The sequence below is a fragment of the Anser brachyrhynchus genome (genome assembly GCF_964034855.1).
Source record: "Anser brachyrhynchus genome assembly, chromosome: 8".
Classification (NCBI taxonomy): Eukaryota; Metazoa; Chordata; class Aves; order Anseriformes; family Anatidae; genus Anser; species Anser brachyrhynchus.
In genome coordinates this window covers 3586356-3605245 of record NC_137702.1, presented here as the reverse complement: position 1 = coordinate 3605245, position 18890 = coordinate 3586356, and the positions used below count along the sequence as shown (strand labels likewise).

General features: G+C 44.4%; 1 protein-coding gene and 1 long non-coding RNA gene across 25 annotated transcripts in view; one reads left to right on the top strand and one right to left on the bottom strand.

The window, feature by feature from the left end:
• Positions 1-18890, top strand: part of NFIA (nuclear factor I A) — a 352158-nt gene that overhangs the window by 57794 nt on the left and 275474 nt on the right. The gene's annotated exons all lie outside the window — the stretch shown is intronic.
• Positions 7557-18869, bottom strand: LOC308198654. The gene is made up of 2 exons (XR_013954084.1): positions 18717-18869; positions 7557-12310 (listed from the first exon to the last, which is right to left on the bottom strand). It is a non-coding gene; the product is annotated as an uncharacterized lncRNA (long non-coding RNA).

Genomic DNA, 18890 nt, shown 5'->3' with positions numbered 1-18890 from the left:
CCTGCTAAAATGCAAATTATTACCGCAGTCATTTGGGTGGAGTTCATCTTCAGCTTCACTTCAATGGGAACGCAGTCATCTGAATAGCCTCGGTGACAACCTCTGTGTGGGAGCTGCCGCTTCCTGCCCCAAACCTATCTCATTTTGAGGCATTCTGCCAAGCTAGCCGAGAGTAAACGTGATCTCAAAGGCAAAACCCGGTGAACCCCAACTCAGGTAGCAAACCACAACAAGGATGTGTGAGAACCAAACCCACAGAGAAAAGCCACAAATCAGAATAAAAGCAAGATAACCACGTAATACCGAAAAGGCCTCACTTAGGGCAGAAGAGATATCTTAGCACGTAGAAGAGGATCATGATTTTACCGCCTTTTGGGGGAAGAACACAACAGGATAGTTCTCCTTTTGGCTAACTAAGGAAAGTTAGCTCAACTGACCATATACATTTCTACTTTCCACCATGTAATCGATCGTGTAGGAGAGAACGCAGTCAGGATCTGGCCCTACAGCCCCATTTTCCTGTGACACCATCCCGTGGGCAGATGTGTCATTATTGTGTGATGGGGAGGGACTTTGCTGGTGGGCACTTCTGGTGCTGGAAGGTGGGAAGATGCTCGTGCTCTTGGCATCTGGAAGCAAGGTGGTGTCACCAGACAGTTCATCCACTTCTCAGACTTCGTGATCTTCTCTGGTGGGCTGGGTCCGCCTTTAGGAGACGAACTGACTGTTCCCAGCTTAGGGGAAATGAAACGGAACTGCAGTGTCTGTAGGAGGCTGTGAGCTTAGGACTTTAGCATGGAAGCATCAAGTTGCTCCTAATGCAGCCATACCAACGAGAAAGCCTTTTCAGATTTTAAATGTCTAAATTTAGAGGGTACGTAGCGCCAGGGTTTTGGCTGATTTCAGCTATAAAGGATTCCCTCACCATGAGGAAAGCTTATGCACGGGCAATAACTACCAAGTAGCGGCTGCACTGCAAATCCCACAGGGACGTGCTTTTATGGCCAATACTCAGAGCAAGCTGCTTCTTCACCAGCCTGGTGGTGGGTGAAGCGTTCTCCTTGTGCAAGTCTACAAAGAGGTCCACGATCCAGCCAGGCACCAGTGCCTGGATGCTGCTTGAATATCTGCAGTGAACCCAACCGAGGAAACGGCCTGTCAGAAAATCAGGCATTGGGAAAAAAAAAAAAAAAAAAAGGGTGGGGGAGTGGGGGCTTAATTTTCCATTTTCACTGAGCTTAGTTTTCTGATCTCTCGCTGCATGGCCAGAGAAACACCTGTGCTGGCACAGGGGGAGGGAGTGCAAAGCACCATCTGGAGAGCACGGGGGACAGGAAACCCACGTTGGTTGCACAACGGGCCTCTGCCAGCTTAACTAGGCATGGAGCGCTGGTGTTAATCAAGACCCTGAAACAAGCCTCAAGGCAAACAGAGCATGGCATCCACGGGATTAACCACAGGATGAAATACTTCGCTGACCATATGATGACCCACAAGTCCCTAAAACATAAGATTTACACTGAGATACCTGTGTTAAGGATGTCATCAGTGGCATTATAGGGAGCTGAAGGTGAAATTCCCACCTTGCAGTGGTTTGAAATACGTAGTTCGTGGCTGTCTTAATTCACGATAACCAAGTCAGAACATAATTGTGCACCAGAACATCCACAGGTATGGTTTCTAAAATTCATACAACCTAATCCCTTTGTCACCTGCTTAAACCTATGCCAAAGGTTTGTGATTAGGTCTGTGCTCTCCTGGTGAATTCTGCAGTGGCAAACCAAGTACAGACGTGCGTCACCCTCGGGACTACACTTAAAGCCCATGCATATGCATTTTATATAATGTGCTGCATAGCCTTGCGTTTTCTTTCTTTCAAATTATTCTTTATAATTTTTAATTAGTTTTAATATATTTATTTGTCGTATATGTCCCAATTATTTATTTAGTATTTTATTCCAATTTTATGCCATCGTATACTTAGGCAAGTCTAATTTTTTTAACCTTCAGTTTCTGGATCTGTTGAACAAATAAATTGCAAATGTCAAGATCATTTCCTTTCTCAAGAGTTTCCTAAACCCTAACCAGCTCAAGTCACATGTAACATAAAACACACTGCATGAACTGTAAAACATATGCATGCATAACAATCTTTTTTCTAATGTAGTTATATTTTGTGCATTTATTCCCTTGAAGCAGTCAGTAAAATATTTCCAGTAGGAAAACATACCCTGACAGTAACATTTTTCATTCAACACTTCTCCCTCTCCTTGTTGAAAAGTCTGATCCTTAAAAAAGTAGAGGAAGGGGTTGCCGTATATGTGGAATTGGTATCTCCAAGATCTCAGTTAGGCTCTTGACCCAGACATTATGTATCTGGCTCTGAGCGTGTCCCAGTACTATGGCTCTCACTCGGACCGACTCATAAACTGCCTTAGGAAACAGTTTCCTGCACTGATTTTAAACCCTCACTTTTACAGCTTAGCTGAATGTCCAAATGGAGTGCTCAGAGCTTTGTAAACCAGTCTCTTAAAAAAACGCTGCTATGAAATACCTTTAAATTACAGCAAAGCACACTGAAATCTGGAAAATAACTTCTCTGCAAAGTGATCGTGGTCTGTATGGGTAGGTTACTTCAATTCATTAGGCTGTGGCTGTCCCCTGGCTGAGAACCTGCTGCAATCAGAGATCCTTACAGTAGCAAAATTACCGATAAAATAAAAATCCTCCTGGTAACAAACGTAACCGTAGCAAACCTAATTCAATGAACTTCACCTTGCTGTTGTTCCCCGTGCAAGCCACACACCAGTCCCTGAACCACAGCAGTGGAGGGCAATGGGGATGGCCACCAGTCTGTGCGGGTATCGCCCTGACCACCCTCCTCTCCCAGGACCAGCATCACGGTAGGGAAGAGTTGAGGACAAGGTGCCCCACAGGCCCCAAAGCCACGTAACAGCCCGGTGTGAGTGAGTTCAGCTGTGCCTTGTTTGAGTCGTACGTGTATTTAAAGTTGTTTCAAGTATGCTGGGCTGTTTGGTGCAGAAAATAGGCTTGCTGGGGTTGGAAAATGGGCAGTGAAGCCAACATGCACGGTGTTTGCGCCTAGCTAATTGAGTATCTCAGTTTAATTTCTGCCTTGAACCTATAACAGAAGGTTACAATAGTTTCACCACGCTAATTTTACTTTAGATGCATATGAGAGAGATGGAAGGAGGTGCTAGCACACCCCCATTCCTAATTTGCAGTTATAATTATTTTGTAATAAACACAGCTCTGCAAATACGCCTTTGAGTGACAGAGCCGGAGACCAGAGCTTCTCTTCGTTACATGCATTAAAGGTGTCGGCAGTGACAGCGCAGGAATCCCATCCCTGCCTTGCGCTGTCCAAGGGGACGATCACCGTCTCGGCCTTCCTAAGAGCAGGAAACATTTTCTTTGCTCTCAGAGCGATGCCCACGGGGTGGGAGCTGCTCAGCCCTGTCACTTAGAGAGCGCAGCAAGGCCGTGCTCCCGAACAGTTCTGTTGCAGCCAATTCCTGCAGCACCACCCGGGGGGGTTGGCTGCCGTTCTTCATTGCCTCCACGAGAGGAAAGAACGGAGACAACTTCTGCAGAGGATTTGAGTCTGATCTGCCCTGCTGCTGCTCCAGTTTAAATGAGTGTCTCTTGGTTGACGTGTGAGATTCTTCTTCAGAGCATCGAAATAAGTCAATAATCCACGTCAGCGTGCCTCTGAAGTAGCGCAGTTCTGTCGCACCTCAAGGCACAGCGTTGCACTGGGTTTTAGGCTCTTTGCTGAAACTTCACAGGGGTGAACTCGGCAAACCTGCATCTGAACACGCCAAGCCCTCTGCAGATCCTCACGCCCAAGCACTTGGGTTCATCTTCAGATAGTTGCTGGCATTCATCTGCAGCTTACCACGGTCTGGAAACTGAGCCCAAGCTCTGTTTGGGTGATGGCACTTCCATGCACAAGGCTTTCTGTTGCAGGGAGCAGACAGACGCTTATTTGAAGGCAGCGCACAAGGGAAGAGACCAGCCTGTCTGTGCACGATGTGGACAGCAAATGTCACTGTAAGGAATAAAATAAGCAGGTGTATTTGGTCCAAAATGGGGCACATACATATTTTGCTCCAAAGCCTTGGGTACCATAAATTTCTACAGTTTTGCTGCAGATCACAGCTACACCAAGAAATGGCCAGAATATCATGGCTAACCTGACAGCCAACTCACAAACTGCTCCTTTGTCACCTCGGGATGGGTGCACTGAGCATATCCAAGTGAGCCAGGGCACTATCTGACAGTCTCTGAGAGAAACTCCTACCGCGTTGTGTACCCTTTGCAACTCTTTTATGGGCCAATTCAATGCACTCACTCTCACAGGAACGTGGAGCTGTGCTTTAGCAGCGCCAGCAGATTGCATTACCTTGCCTGCCTGTACAGAAATCACACGTTTCCCTCTGCCTGCAATCCCATAGGTTACAGCAAAGGTCAGGAGAGAACAAAAATGATACTTTGCGATCCAACATTTAGACAGTTATCAACTCATAAATCTTGGTCCGACCGTAATGGCGAAGCGTGGGGCACTGCAGTCCCGTATGCACAGAGATGTCTGCAGGAGCAAAAGAAAGGCAAAACTGTGCATAAGACAAAGACTGTATTTAGCACGTGGCAAGCCAGACGTGCCTTTTCCAAACTATTTTTATTTTCCTATTTTGCAGTCTTCATTTTCTGCGTATCTAGGTGGGAATAGAAGACCATGTCACCACTTGGGATTATTTATAGCAGTTAGCTAAGGAGTAATGATCATAAGCAGAATCACTTAAAGAACAACATTGAAATGTTTTTCATACTGAAAATAAATGACTCACTCCTTTGTATTTGGCAGCTTGAAATGGGACCTCTTTCCTTAATGACATTCCTCCTTTGCAGTGTGCTTATATTCATTTGCTATTGTGCATTTGTTCATAGTACCAGTAATACTTGGCACTTACTCTCCGTACTGTTAATTCAATGACTTTATGAACACCGATTAATTAAACCGAACAGTATCCTTAAGAGGTTTAATGTTTGCACCCGTTTTTCAGAGCAGAAAACAGGGAAGGGTTAAGTTTCCTGAGAAAAAAGAAAAAGAAGCCTTCTGCAAGTCACAGGTGAATTGCAATGTTCGGAAGGGGTTTGTTCCCCCTCCTGTGTTACCAGAACTGGTGTCAGCATGGCCGGTACTGTGCTAGATTTCTGTCACAGAAGACCAACCTGATTCACAAAGAAACGTTTGGGATTTTGGCCCTGATCTGGTTTTGCACCCTCATCCTCGGACTCACCTGGATAATTTGTCTAAACTTAATGAGCATGACTTTTAAGCATTTGAAGTTGTAGCTACTCTGCAGGACAATCCTTTCTCATCTGTACCATCTGGATGCATCCATGCTTCTCACAAGCTCTTCCCACAAAGCTGCTGGAGCCACTGGAAATACTCTGGCCTCTCTTGCATTCACTCAGCTTCCCTGTTAGGTGATTCCGTTTATTTTTCTAGTCACTACTCTTATGTTGGTGCAAGGCATTAGCACAGTAAGGACACTGCTGAATCAAACCCCCTGCACAAAAAGTCCCCAGGGAGTCTCCCGTTCAACTTGCCGAGTAGCCCAGTCTCTCTGCAAGAACCTCGAGCAGAACCACCTCCCCAAGACCTCTTTCTCGCTCCCTGCTGCAGAGAGCCTGTCGCACTTCTTTGCAGTGAGATGCACCAGTCTGGGGGTAATTCATTCAGCAACCGTCAGATCTTTCTAACTGCTTTATAGCTTGTCCTCCCCGAGCATTCTTTCAGTAATCCCTATACCAAAGCTGAACCAAATGCGTGTTTATGTAAAACAGTCCATGCTATATGCAGCCTGTGCTTTTTGCATGACCTTTAGTGTAAAATGCAATATGTCTGGTCTCAGTTATGTTATTCTGTCAACATGTTCCAGTTTGGGCTAAGCTGGAAGCAGCGCTCCCTACATCTGGCTCAGGAAGAGAGGACATCTGTGCAACTAGTCTAATAAACCAGAGCGATTCAATGAAATATTGTTCTAGTGTTAGGGAATGAAAAGAATTTTTGCATTGCAAAACACAACAAATGCTGACTTCTACCAATAAGAGTGACCTCCAGAAATATGGGAGATAAATCAGCATGAGAGAAGGGCGAAGAGATGTTAAATGATGCTCTTATTTCAAATATAAACATCTCTCAAACACATAAATCGTCTCATTTGATTTAAAGTTATTTAGTCCACATGGAGTTAGATAATGTCCTCCTTTTAAAAATATCACTTTGGAAATTTATGGATGAAAAGTGCTAATTATGTATTTTTAAATGCATTTTATAATTTCATTGTATGAATCTCTTTAGGACATAATGCTATCTATAAATCCTTTCCCTTCTCCTACTCAGGATTTTGTGAGGAACGCAATTGCTAATGCAGTCTAAATTAGACAACGGCATTTGGTGAGGTCAGAATACTATTGCCTGGAGGATCCCATTTTATTTTCTTTGGCCATTTTTAAAAGGATAGTACCTTACACTTATTCTAATAACAGCATACAGCTCTGAAGTAATTCATTCAGCGATTGCTTTTAGCTGCTTTACAGTCTTCATCAGCCCTATTTATCCTCCTTTTCTGAGTACTCTCGTCGAACAGTGAAAAAGTCCAAAGCGAAGTAGGCTCTTGCCATCCTTTTTTAAATAACAACTCCACTTCTAGAAGATACCGGGAGTCACTGACAGCTGAGAAAAATCCCTTTTTGCTCTTACATACTGAGTTTCATGCCTGACTTGGGGTAGGGAGAGCACAACAGTGCCAGATTTCTCAAGCCGTCCTTCATATTCATCTCCCGTTGATGTAATTCTTGAACTTTCTCCTGGAGTTTCTCTACAAATCTCACCTTTGCCATCCATTCTGCCCAAGCATACCTTGCCGTCATCTGCCTCGTGACGAAATCCCAGGAGGATAATGCTGCTCTTTTAGTTCAGAAGTAGGTCCAAGAGCCCACCAGGCTGTTTTCCAGCTCCCACACAGTTTGCCATCAGCAAACTTCCCTGCCCCACAGCCACATCAGTTGGTCTCCACCTCATCTGTCACCCTAAGGCCCACATACAACCAAGTTCATCCTACTCATTGCCTTTTGTAGGACTTACTTCCATCTGTCCCACTCCCTTTTTCCAAAGTGAGTGAAGAAGAAAGCCCAGTGTGGTGTCAATGAGCAGGGAATACAAAACATCTCTGCAGTGGTTGCTTGCAGCGTGTGCTGAATAGGCAGTACATCTTCAAGAAAACCAAGTACAGTCAGTGGCAAGATAACCGCAAGTACAGTGGGTAATATTTGCAGGATCTCTTTTCTTAAAAGAGACAAAAAGGCTCTTAAAAGTTTCCTTCAGGCAATTTGATTCTCGTCCAAGAGCTTTGAAGAAAAAAACCTGCCCATATATCTTGCTGCATTCCTGACTGTCCCGGGACATACTTCTGACCCAGTGGAGCGTATCAGTCAGGGACAAGGCAACATCGGTGCTGAACCTCTGACAGCGTGCCTTATGTTAGCATACAGGAATGTAGGAAGGGGAGGGGGGCTACGTCACATAGCCCTGGTGTATAATTGATGAGCGTATTAATATAGAAGAAATAATGGTCCAGCAGACCAGGCACTCGAGGAATCAAGTCTCCTTCTCTGAGCCCCTCCACATATCTCTGTGGGTCCCATGTTGGATTGTTTCATCTTTCTGTACATCCTTTTCGAAAATATGCTTTGTTCTAAGTTGTCTGTGAGGACAGGGACCTTGTGTGTGTTTCCTAACTCATAGAGTGCAAGACAGCTTGGACATGGAGAACCAAGGGGTGTACGTGCATGTCTTAACTGCAGACCTCAGAAGTCTCGTAAAGAGACTAATAACTTGCTTTTTTTTTTTTTTATAAGGAAAATAATTTTTTTTCAGCTATAGAAATGCAAAAGTATCCAACTGAAAAAAATGCAGGCAATTTTTCCTCACTGAAATGTACTGGGTTTAAGTTTATATTTTTATTGTTTTTATTAATAACTTCCAGATGGATCTTTGAACTTTAAAACTTCATTTCAGAGTGAATTATATTGCCTGCCCTAGAAGTACTCAAAAAAGCTCTAATGGAAGTAAAGACAAGGCCAAACTCCCTCTAATTTTCCTAAATTCCAGGGAAATGTATATCTGAGCCTGTATTTCCCACTCCAGAGCCACTTCCTCTCCTGGCTCCAGAGAGCAGCCCGAGCTCAAACATATCTGAACTTTGGCAGCATCTACAGGCAAAACGCTGCCTCGTTTCTGGTAATAAATGTCATTGCATGTTTCAAAAGCAACCAGAAAGCTACAGCCCTTGTTGAATATTAGCTTCAAAACGATTTACCCGGAGTGGGTCTGACTGCAATGAACAGCAGTTAGTAACATGTCATGGAAACAAAGCGGGGAAACCGCACTGAAGTTCAAACTTAGCAAAGGACCAACAAATCTCTCTCATTTAAGCAGAGCTTAACGACAAGAGTGAAGGAATGGCGTGATAAGGCAGTGTGATGCTGGTATTGTGTTTTAGCTGCATAGCTGCAGAAACACCGAGGCATGTAAACACGTCAGTCTGCTTAAAAGCACGTAAACACGTCAGTCTGCTGCAAAACAGTCTGCCTGAAAATCATAAAAACCTGCGGAAGGTCTAACCCCATTACTCTTGCAGCTGTTGGTAAATACAGCGGGAGCAGATTGGACTCCAGGTTTTTCAGGATACCTGCTGCACGTTGCGGCACCGAGCCCCAGGAGCGTTCCCACCACATCGGGTTTCCCCACGAACTCTTCCACTCCCTTAAAACTGCTCAAAACAATCGCGCTTTAGCATCATCTACTGGGAGAGACGGGCAACTGACTGGGAGGCTTGAGCAGCGCATCCGTGTGCGCCTGACTCCAGCAGTCCAGGCAGAACAGATCATTTTTCTCTTCAGAAGCTGCGATTTAAGGAATAAAGCAAACGCTTCGGTGCTAGCGCAGTGCAGACCAAAATACAAGCTTTCTACCCTGATGCTGCTCCCTTATTCCAGCCTCTGGGTCGCAGCACCCGAAGCAAAGAAGCCGGGAGGGAGGGAGCAGCCGATCTCACAGATCGGATTGTGCTATAAATTTTGTCACAGAAATGCGAGGTCGGTTGCGGCGGTGCTCAGCGCCGCGGGGCCCGGCGGCTGTGCTGTCTGCAGCACGCCATGTGCAAGACAATCTGAAGCTTGCACTTTTCACCGGCGGCACCAGGCACCCAGCGATCCCAAAGTGCTGCAGGCGGTAATCCTGCCTGGCAGGTAGGTGTTATCCTACACTGCAAACAAGGAGAATTAAGGGCAAGGATCCCAGCAGCACTTAGGTGCCTCTCATTGACTGCAAGCTTGGCAAATCACCTGAAACCAACAGGATTTCATACCTTTAAAAATCCTGTCCAGGGTGATTTCTCCAAGGTTCGTAGGACAAGGGTATGAGAAGCAGCATCCAGATCCTAGGAGCTGCAATCCCTTTAATTATTGGATTGTGAATCAACACAATTTCTAAATCTCCCCAAAGGTCTTGACATCAGACATGCCATAACTACCAAAACCAGTATGTCCCGCGTCTGGGCATGCAGGGTGGATTCACCTCAGTTACATTTACCTGTCTAAAAACTAGATGTCTATTCTGAAAAAGTTATTAGGATCCCCTGGCAGTCAAGGAAGAGAGAGGCACTTCCAGGAAGCTGTTCCTCTTGTTATCACAGGGTTGCTTCCCTGGGGTACAATCCGTTCACCTGGCGTTAGCTCAGCACCTGAAGCAATCTGTTCAGAACAGGAGCTTAGGTTTGTGGTGCATTTTTGTTTGTTTGTTTTTTGAGGGTGGGTGGGAGACACGTACATTTTGTCTGCAGATCTCCATTACTGTCTCCCAGTCTGCGTTGTCCCGTCTCTGGGGGCTGAGCCCCCATGTCAGTGGTCTCCTCTGGGAGATCTTCCTCCACCACAAACAGTAGAGCCTCGGCTTGGCTCGGCTGCACATCTTCAGCCCCAGACAGCTCAAACAAGGCAGCCAGCTGCAAAACCTCAGCCCCCACAGACTGTTACAGCATGACAATGGAAGTTATTCAGAAGAACAAAGTAACAGTTCTGGTGATAGTCCATGTGTATCAAAAAATACTACGTGTGTTTTGGAGTCCAGTTGAGTGACCTATTGACTAGAGATTAAATGCACTGACTCATCAGACCTCCATAATGAAGGTCAGGTCTTCTAGATGAGGGGTCTGAAAACTCCTGTAGCTACTAAAATACATGGCTTGATTTTTCAAGTTCCTCAGCACACGTGTGATCATTGAAAAAAAAAATATGATTAAAATTCTTTAAAAGTTATTTTCCTTCAATTTTAGAGGGAGTTTCTTTGCAGAGTTCTTGGGTGGCTCCTATTCCTTTTTCTTGCCATCCATCACCTGGGTCTCTGTCTGCACATCTCTTCCTAGAAGCGTTGGAGGCCAGGTAGCAAAATCATCATAAGCCATTTATGGGAGTTTCAACAAAGTTCTTTACAAAATAAGTGCTGAGAATATATGTGGGAACACACAACTCACTCACTTTGGAAAACCTGTAAACTTGCTTCCTAAAATCAGTAGTAGCAACCGCATATTTGGTGTACATCTCATTGAGATACAGAAAAGCCTGCTCTTTCCCTCGAACTGTTTCTAACACCCTGTATAAAATCCCAGGGCCTGCAGCTACAAAGCTGTTATTCTGAACTTTCTTCACTACTATCAGTCCCAGCCCGCATCTGCCTTCAGCTCCTGGCTCTGTAGGACACAATGTCATCACCTATCATGTAGAAAAACTCTTTAAAAATGGAAAGCAGGCAAAGCCAGGCAAAGATACCACACTGCCACCAACCCAGTAAGTCACAGGGCAGCCCCAGCCCCGTTGGGACAGGGTGACCACGCCTGGAAAGGTGGCTCTGGGTGATGGCTGCTCCGAGGACGGGCAGGGAGCAGACCCCTTCCTCTCTGCCTGCACAGCTATGCACGCAGATTCCTCTCCCAAGATGTTTTGGATTTTTTTGAGCAAGATGTAAGGAATACTCCCCAGCTGCACGCCGGCTTGTATTGAAAGACAACTAACATTTCTCAGCTGTCGGTGGCTAGCGTGAAGCGTGACAGTGGGACTCCCACCTCACAAATCCCACTGCAGCTCTTCCAGAAGCCCAGAGCTAAAGAGGTGCTGGGACTGACTCGTCCTCCTCCATGCAGCCGACACCTCTACAGACCTGTTCCCTGTATGGATTTTGGGAGGCTTTGGCCTCCCACTGACTCCACTGTCTCTGTGTTTACCAATAGGGTTGTTTTTAAACTTCAGTGGTGGCCCTTACTGGGTGCTCTCTGTTAGCTGGTGGGTGCATTGGTCCCTCTGCAAAAGGAACTCCAGTGTCCCTGATAGGTCAGAGACACTAAGTAAGTGGATAGGAACTTTGCTGAGATTGCCTGCTTGGTACCCAAAATGTGGAGTATAATTTAGTATTGAATTTGAGAACAGCAGCAAACAGCTTCACCCCCTTTGTTGTCTCTGCTCCTTGCTGGACCTTGGCTCCCGAGGCAACACATGGACATGGTGACTGCTGCAGGGGAAGATGAAAGAGGGACTAGACCCACCCATACACATCTAAAGTCTTTCTCTGTTAACAAACACTGCGTCAGTCTGGCTCTGTAAGTCTTCTTCGCTCTTCATTAATCTGCATCTGGGCTCGGGGGTTTGTGAGGATGAGGGTGGTCTTCTGCTCCATGCCTCGTCTTGGAGGGCAGGAAGCTGAAACGTCCCCAGTGATGAGCTGCTACCTTGATCCCATTACGGCCTCGGTTGTATTTTGGATACATCCAGTATTTAAGCAGCTCAGTCAGCCTCATCCCTTGAATGCCTGAAACTCTTTGAGGTTTATCTTCCAACTTCACCACGAGTTTCCTCCTCTGCAGTGTCTAATCGATGCTCTGACAACTTTGGGGCAGCCAAAGGTCAACACTGGGAAAGAAAACAAGGAAACAAGCCCGTGCGCATGGGCAGACACTTGAACTGCTTGTTTTCCTCCACTGTTTTTTTTTACAGGGCTAACTTTAACTCTGTGTCTAAGTTTTTCCATCTGTAGAAAAGTCTCTTTTTGCAAAGCTCTGTACAGATCTCTATTCTTAGTGTTGTTATGCCAATATGTAGTTGATTTGCCTAATTCTGCGGTACCGTTCTGGAGTATTTGGAGATTAAAATTTATACTTCTTGTGACCTGGTTAAGGAGAAACAAACAAGATAAAAATAATGGAGCCTCGGATGCAAATTAATTCCCGGAGTTATTAATACGTACACACTACTGAAGATAAAATATATAACCATCTGAGTACAAAGATGCCAAAATGTGGCTTACTAAGTGGCTAAAAAAAGAAAGGATGACACGGCCAATGATAATTTAACTAGTTCTGACAGTGGCATGAGACCTGATTGCTGCTGCCTGAATACGGTTAGCAGTTTTTGCTGCGTGCACTGGCTGGGTTTGTATCTCCTCATTTACTTGACATCCCATGCTAACGCAGCTAGGATGTTTAATGCTGTTTATTTGCAAGTCAGTTTGGGTGTTGCTACTACGAAGGGACCAAACTATGCATATGGGGCTTACAAGCATCTCCCTGAGCCTGTGAGGGTGGCAAGGCGCACTGGGACAGGTCGGCACGCGGCTCTGTGTGCTTTGCCAGCCCCTCAGCACCCCAGCCAGCCTCGCTGGAGTCAGCGGAGACACTCCCAGGGACTTGGAGCCGGATTAAGCCCTGAGAGAGGAGCACAGCCAGGCCCGCTGGCTCAGACACGCAGGCAGAAATGACTTCAGTATGCAAGGTAGATTGAAATAGCAGACTACAGCTTCGTAACAAACATTTGAAATAACTAAGCCCCAGTTAAGCGATGCCATGTCTGTGTAGGGATCCTGCTAAGTTACAGGTCAGGAGATGTCAGCCACGGGATCCACAGATCTGTGCTTGGCAGAGCTCTAGAGCTCAACACACAGAAACTCACACCACAGCCTAGGGGTTTTATCATGCTGAGAAAAAAGTCAGTTTGGCCCTGACCAGTCTGGTCTTCCAAGAAGCCCCTCCTCGGGTCTTGCTGCCCTTCTAGCTGCCACGGCCTGCTGGGACTCACCTGTGAAGAGACCACCAGTGGTTGCTCCCAACTCTCATATTTTCAGGACCTAAGTGAGCTGGCACCCAGCTTAACCAGAATTTAAGCCCTGCTGGCTTCCCCTCTCCCCATCATCATTTCAAATTGGCCTTTAGGAAAAAGGAGTGGCAGTACCTCATCCAAGGCACCTGCCCTTGCAAGTCTCTTACCTAGAGGAAATAAATTCCTCCTCCCCAGCCACCAGGGGGGTTACCTTCTCCTCTGACATCTCCCATCAGCCTCAACTACCGAGTTCAAAGTGTTACTGGTTTTATCGTTCCTCTGAGAAGCAGTGCAGAGGACACCTCCTCCGCTACAGACCTAGAAATATCTGTACCTGGAGCAGTGGTGGGATTTTAATCACCAGATCTCTTTTATTGAACTTCTGCTTCAAACCCCAAAAATGAAGCATGGCTTTAAAAAGCAGGTTCAGTGCCTAATAACAGCACCAAGCCAAGAGTGCTGAGGAGGGCAGATGCTGCTCCGTGCCCTCAGTACGACGTGGTGAGACAACAGGGTTACATGTCCTCCAAGGTTCTTCCAACACGGGCACCTCTCCACTGCCTAAGCTAGCATCTCAGGCCTGGCATGTACTTTAACCATTTGCCAATGGTTATACAAACATACAGAAAGCTCAGTCTTCAGTAGTTTGGTCACAATTCTGAATACAAACCCAGCCGAACCTACTAATTCATCTCTGGCCAGCTGTAAGAACCGCCGGCATAAGCGTACCTGCTTTCTGTCCCTCCAGCCTGGGAGAGACAAATCCTTCTACCAACCCCAGGAGCTGGCTCCTTATCACCTACAACATTTTACTTTGGTTTATTGAGCATAAAACAGTCACACAATCATTTCTGCTTCAAAACCAAGTGAAACAGTTTCATCAACTATAACCTATTTTGTGTCCATGGAGAACTAAGAAAATTTACATAGGTGTACACACACACAGACAAAAAGTCTTCTCAAACCTGTACAAGGTTTCACACAAAGTCTGGCATTTGGAAGTTGGGTTTTACTTTACGTAACTGCTGTGTATGCAAATCACATTTTGGGTGATGCTAGTATTCTTCCTAACTTGATCTATATCTTATTTAGTCAGAAATCTCTACATCATTTTTGATGTTTTGCATAGAAGCGACTGTACAAAGACAAGAAAAAAATAAAAAGCCTCCAGCTCAAAATGATGTTAGCACAGTTGTGATACAGAAGAAACTGGGAAATATTTTTCTGCATTTATTTTAAAATTTTGCCCCTCTTGACTCCAAAAAGGTCTTGAGATGTTTAAAGCATTTTAGGAGAAGCATTTTTTTATTTTTCATTTGTGACCTAGATGTGAAGTACTCTTTAAAGGCCTTATTTCTTGCCATTATTATTTCTGTTGTATTTCCAGCATGACAAGAAAATACTTGCCCAAAACACTAAAAAAGAAAAATCTCTCAAGACAGCCTGTTCTTGCAAGATTTCCATCCCAATATTTACAGGCCCAGGAGGTCCAGATAAGCTTTGGATGTGCATCAAAGCTCCTGGATGGTTATCCAAACCGAGCACAAGCCCTGAACCTTTTGAAGTTTGTCCATCACTAGTTATCACATCCAATTTCTCCCCTTTTATAACAAGAATTATAGTCTCTGTCTTCAGGAAGTTCTTATGCTCTTCCGTGACTCTTAATTTTCCACAGAGGGATATGCAGAATTTTGATAATGTATATACCAGTCTTTCAAAGTCTTGCCCCTATTGTTTTTCAGCATTTACATGTATTTTTCTTATTTAAAACTTGAAACACAACCCGAGTTCGTGCTTCCAATGATTACCTTGACAAAGCACCCGCAGCTCTCCCCGCTGCAGAGCCGAGCCTGTAGGTTCAGGGCCTCGCCGCGGTACGGACTCGGCCTTTCACCACTGGGACCAAGGCTCAAGTTCATCCTGCACTCTCAAGTGAAATACGGTCAGCAGTTCCCACTCGGTCCCCGGTGAACAGTAGCTCACACAATAAAACTATCATACCTAATTCAGCACTACTGGCAAGCTTTTGAGAGAAGGGCCTTGCGTGCCGGCTGATTTACGGGTTAACCCACCAAAAGATACTCCCTGTAGGTCAGGTGTGATGAGGTCATTGACAGGGCAATAGGGATGAAGTTTTTGACTGTAAATTCCCTATGTTTCAAAAGCTGTAACAGACAACTATAAACAATTCGGGTAAGCGTCCTCCATAACTCAAGAGAAATATTCCTACTTTACGTACTGCATAGAGGATTGCCATTAGCTTTCTTGTCTTTCTTTTCCCTTACTGCATGTCTAAAGTAAGACTACGAGGACGGATTTATTCTCCGCAAAGACAGAAGTTTGAGACTATCTTCTTAGTACTTTCGAGTTCATTTGCAAAATTCGGTGGAGATTGCTTCAATTAGGGTCATCTGGTCATGTATCCCTTGATCCTTTGATCACCAAAGCAGAAATACCATGTTGGTAATCTCTGGGCTACCATTTGGGTTAATGAATCGGCTTGACTTTAATTCTAGCCTGGATGTAATCCTTTATAGCTTAATGATTTGTTCTAACATGAACTCCAATTGAATGTAAACAGTTTCTTTATTTAGAGTGAAAATTCTTTTTTATAACTTGTTTCTCTTCCTAATTAATTCTAGAGCAATTAAATCAAACCTTGATCTGTGGCAATCAAGATTAAATCATAGTATAGGTTAGGCTGCTAATATCGTCTTTGAGTTCATTATTATCAAGGCTAACAGTAATCAGCAAAGGAAGGAGAAACTGATGTAGTGTGGGTTACGGATCTGAGGACTTGTTCTCATTTTTAATAGCTGATCTGATTTAATATATGATAATACTTGCACTTATTTAGTAACTGTTTCCCAAGGAACTCAACATACTCTCCCAAAGTTAATTTATTCTCACAACACTGATGCGCGGGAGGTAAATATTATCTCCCAGGGACACTGAGAAGTTTTGGGGCACAGAAGAGTTATAGGTTGTGCAAAGTCACAGATCGGGGCCCAGATATTAACTCCATTAACAAATCATTAGCTAGGAGCCTCATCGTGAAGACTAGTTATGATAAGGAAGGAATGGCATCTCATCCCTAAGCACTCACGAAGCGTCCTGCTTAAAATGGATTTGTTGGCCATTGCATCCCAGCAGTCCTCAGAGTTAAAAGCTTCTGTGCTATTAGCTAGCTGCCTCAAAAGATGTCCTTACATCACACCTCCTCAAAAGGACCTGCCATTTAGCTCTGCCCTGCAGTTGCCAGGGAGAATTTGCATTCCGAGAGATCAGGAAAATATATTTGTAAATTGTTACCAAGATGGAGGCTGATATATTTGACTCGTATTACAGTTCTTCTTAGTTCTGCCTAAAGAGCCTGGCCTGACCACGTACCTTCTTTTCAAATCAAGATTAAAAGGACAATGAAAGAGACTCTTCACAGCCCTGCCTGTCCTCAATCGAGGCATTGAAGTTCCAGGCTAGCCCCAGCTGAACCAGTTCTCTGCCTGAATCCCTGTACATAATTATATTATCCCATGCTGTGGCAGATTAATTCTGACTGTGCAGGAAACTCCTACTCATTTGGGTCATCCCTGTATAGTACAGCAATTGTGTGGAAGGGACCGAATCACCCAAGTTCAACTCCAAACAAGGAAAACACGGGAAAGCATCACAATGTTGTTTGTACTCCAGTTCTATATTAGCTCGAAAAAAATTACAGCAGTGCCATTTTCAATTCAGTGTTATGCTGGAAAGGTTGCAAATTAATTAGAATTATGCCTTCTTTGTGCCAAGTGATAATTTACTGCAATTAATTATCAAAAGATCTACTGCTGTCAATTACGGTACTTGCTCTTTGGGGGGGAGAAGCTATTTACGTATAGCTGAATTCTGTAACAAAGTTCCATTTTACTTTTATTGTTTTCAATTAAACTATCATCATTTGCTTTCCCTCTGCCAAACACAATAAAGACTCGTTAAGAAGTAATCATGCTACTGTGACCTTTTTTTTAATCCAAACACTAGCTAGACCTGCATTGAGTCAACACTCCTATTGTTACACCTGCAAATTGTACATAGAGAGGAGCATACTTCAGAATTAATGAGCACAGCTGTGGTCTCTCTTACATTCAACACTTGTAAAATAGACCTCTTTAAAGTGCCATTATCACAATATTGATAGAGTTATTTATAGTACTGCAAACGTTCCCAGTCATAACAGAGTCCTTGTTATCCCCCACAGCAGTTCATGTTGTTGCCATCTCCTGGACTCATTCCACAGTTTGCGATAAGGCACCAGGTGGACAATCCTTCACAAATGAACTATAAAAGACAGGAGGAAAACTTCTACACAAGCAAGTTTTATAGCTGGGAATAGGTCAAGCTGTCAAGACCCAGCCTGTGTAAGACTTGTCATGTTCCTCTTCTATGTGGTTTCCCGTACTGTGAAGTGATATATATGTGAAGTGAAATTACAGGCACTACAAGCTGCAAATGATCTGGACGGTATTGTCCAAATTAGAGCCGCTTTTTGCAGTTACTACTACTGTTTTACCATAATTCAGTAAAACAGATGTAAGTTCAAACTCTTGGTGTCAGTCGCTGAAAACAAATATCACAGGTGCCAACTTTGGTTGCTAAGGGAATGCGAGCTTCTTGGGCTCTCAGCGTGTGTGCAAACAGCTAAGGATTGTCCAAGGCAGAGGTTCTGCTGTCAGCAGGAAGGTATTTGCCTTTTTCAGGTGTCTTGCTAGTCAGCTTGGTCTCCTGACACGTTACGGAAGTAACGGCCAATCCAGCCTAAACAGGGTCAGTAGGAGACCTAACCAGGGCAAATCTTCCCGTCTTGTAACTCCAGCACTAAGCCTGTACTTATTATATTATTTTATTGTAATATTCTATATTATTCTATGTAAAGTTTTGTCTCATTCGGGTCTGTATCCCTCTGAAGATCAGGATACAGCCTTTGTAGGGATGCATTCATGAGAATGTCTCCAGAGCCATCCCACAGGCCCAGCAAACAAGCGATAGTGAAATTCAGTGCAACTGCTCCAGCCACCTGAGGATTTCCTCGTTCTGCAACCAGCTGTGCTTTGAGTTTAATAACAGGGGGTTCAGCTGAGCATAAGGGTCTCTTCTGTAAAGGAGTCTCAAAGTTACCTTGCTGTGGGAGCTTTAGAGGTCATAGATGAAGGGTCAGTATGGCCATTTGCATGGATTCTCCCTCATGCTAGTTGGCGAGAAACGAGACCAGGACAAGTCTTGTAACTTGCAGCCATTACCACCAACACTTTTACTCCCTCTTTCTTGTTGCAATGCTTTATTTCTTTTACTATAGGGCAGGAAATAACTTTGCTCCTGAGGCACCGTCCCTTATCCAAGACAAATCATTTTATCGTAATTTACCCTTGATTTTGGAAAGAATTGCAGAAAAACCACAAGTCCCCAAAGAGCAAAAATTCAACAAACACATTGCTACTTACAAATTATTTCCCCAGATCCATCTTTTTCATATCTTAAGTGCTTCATGGCTGAAATGTCAGCTCTAAAATAACCTAATGTTCTATTTTTACTCTGAATTTAAGAGAATATTTACATTGTACAGGACAGCTCAGAGCACTCAGCAAGCAATGCTTATCTCACAGGTGTTGCTGGTT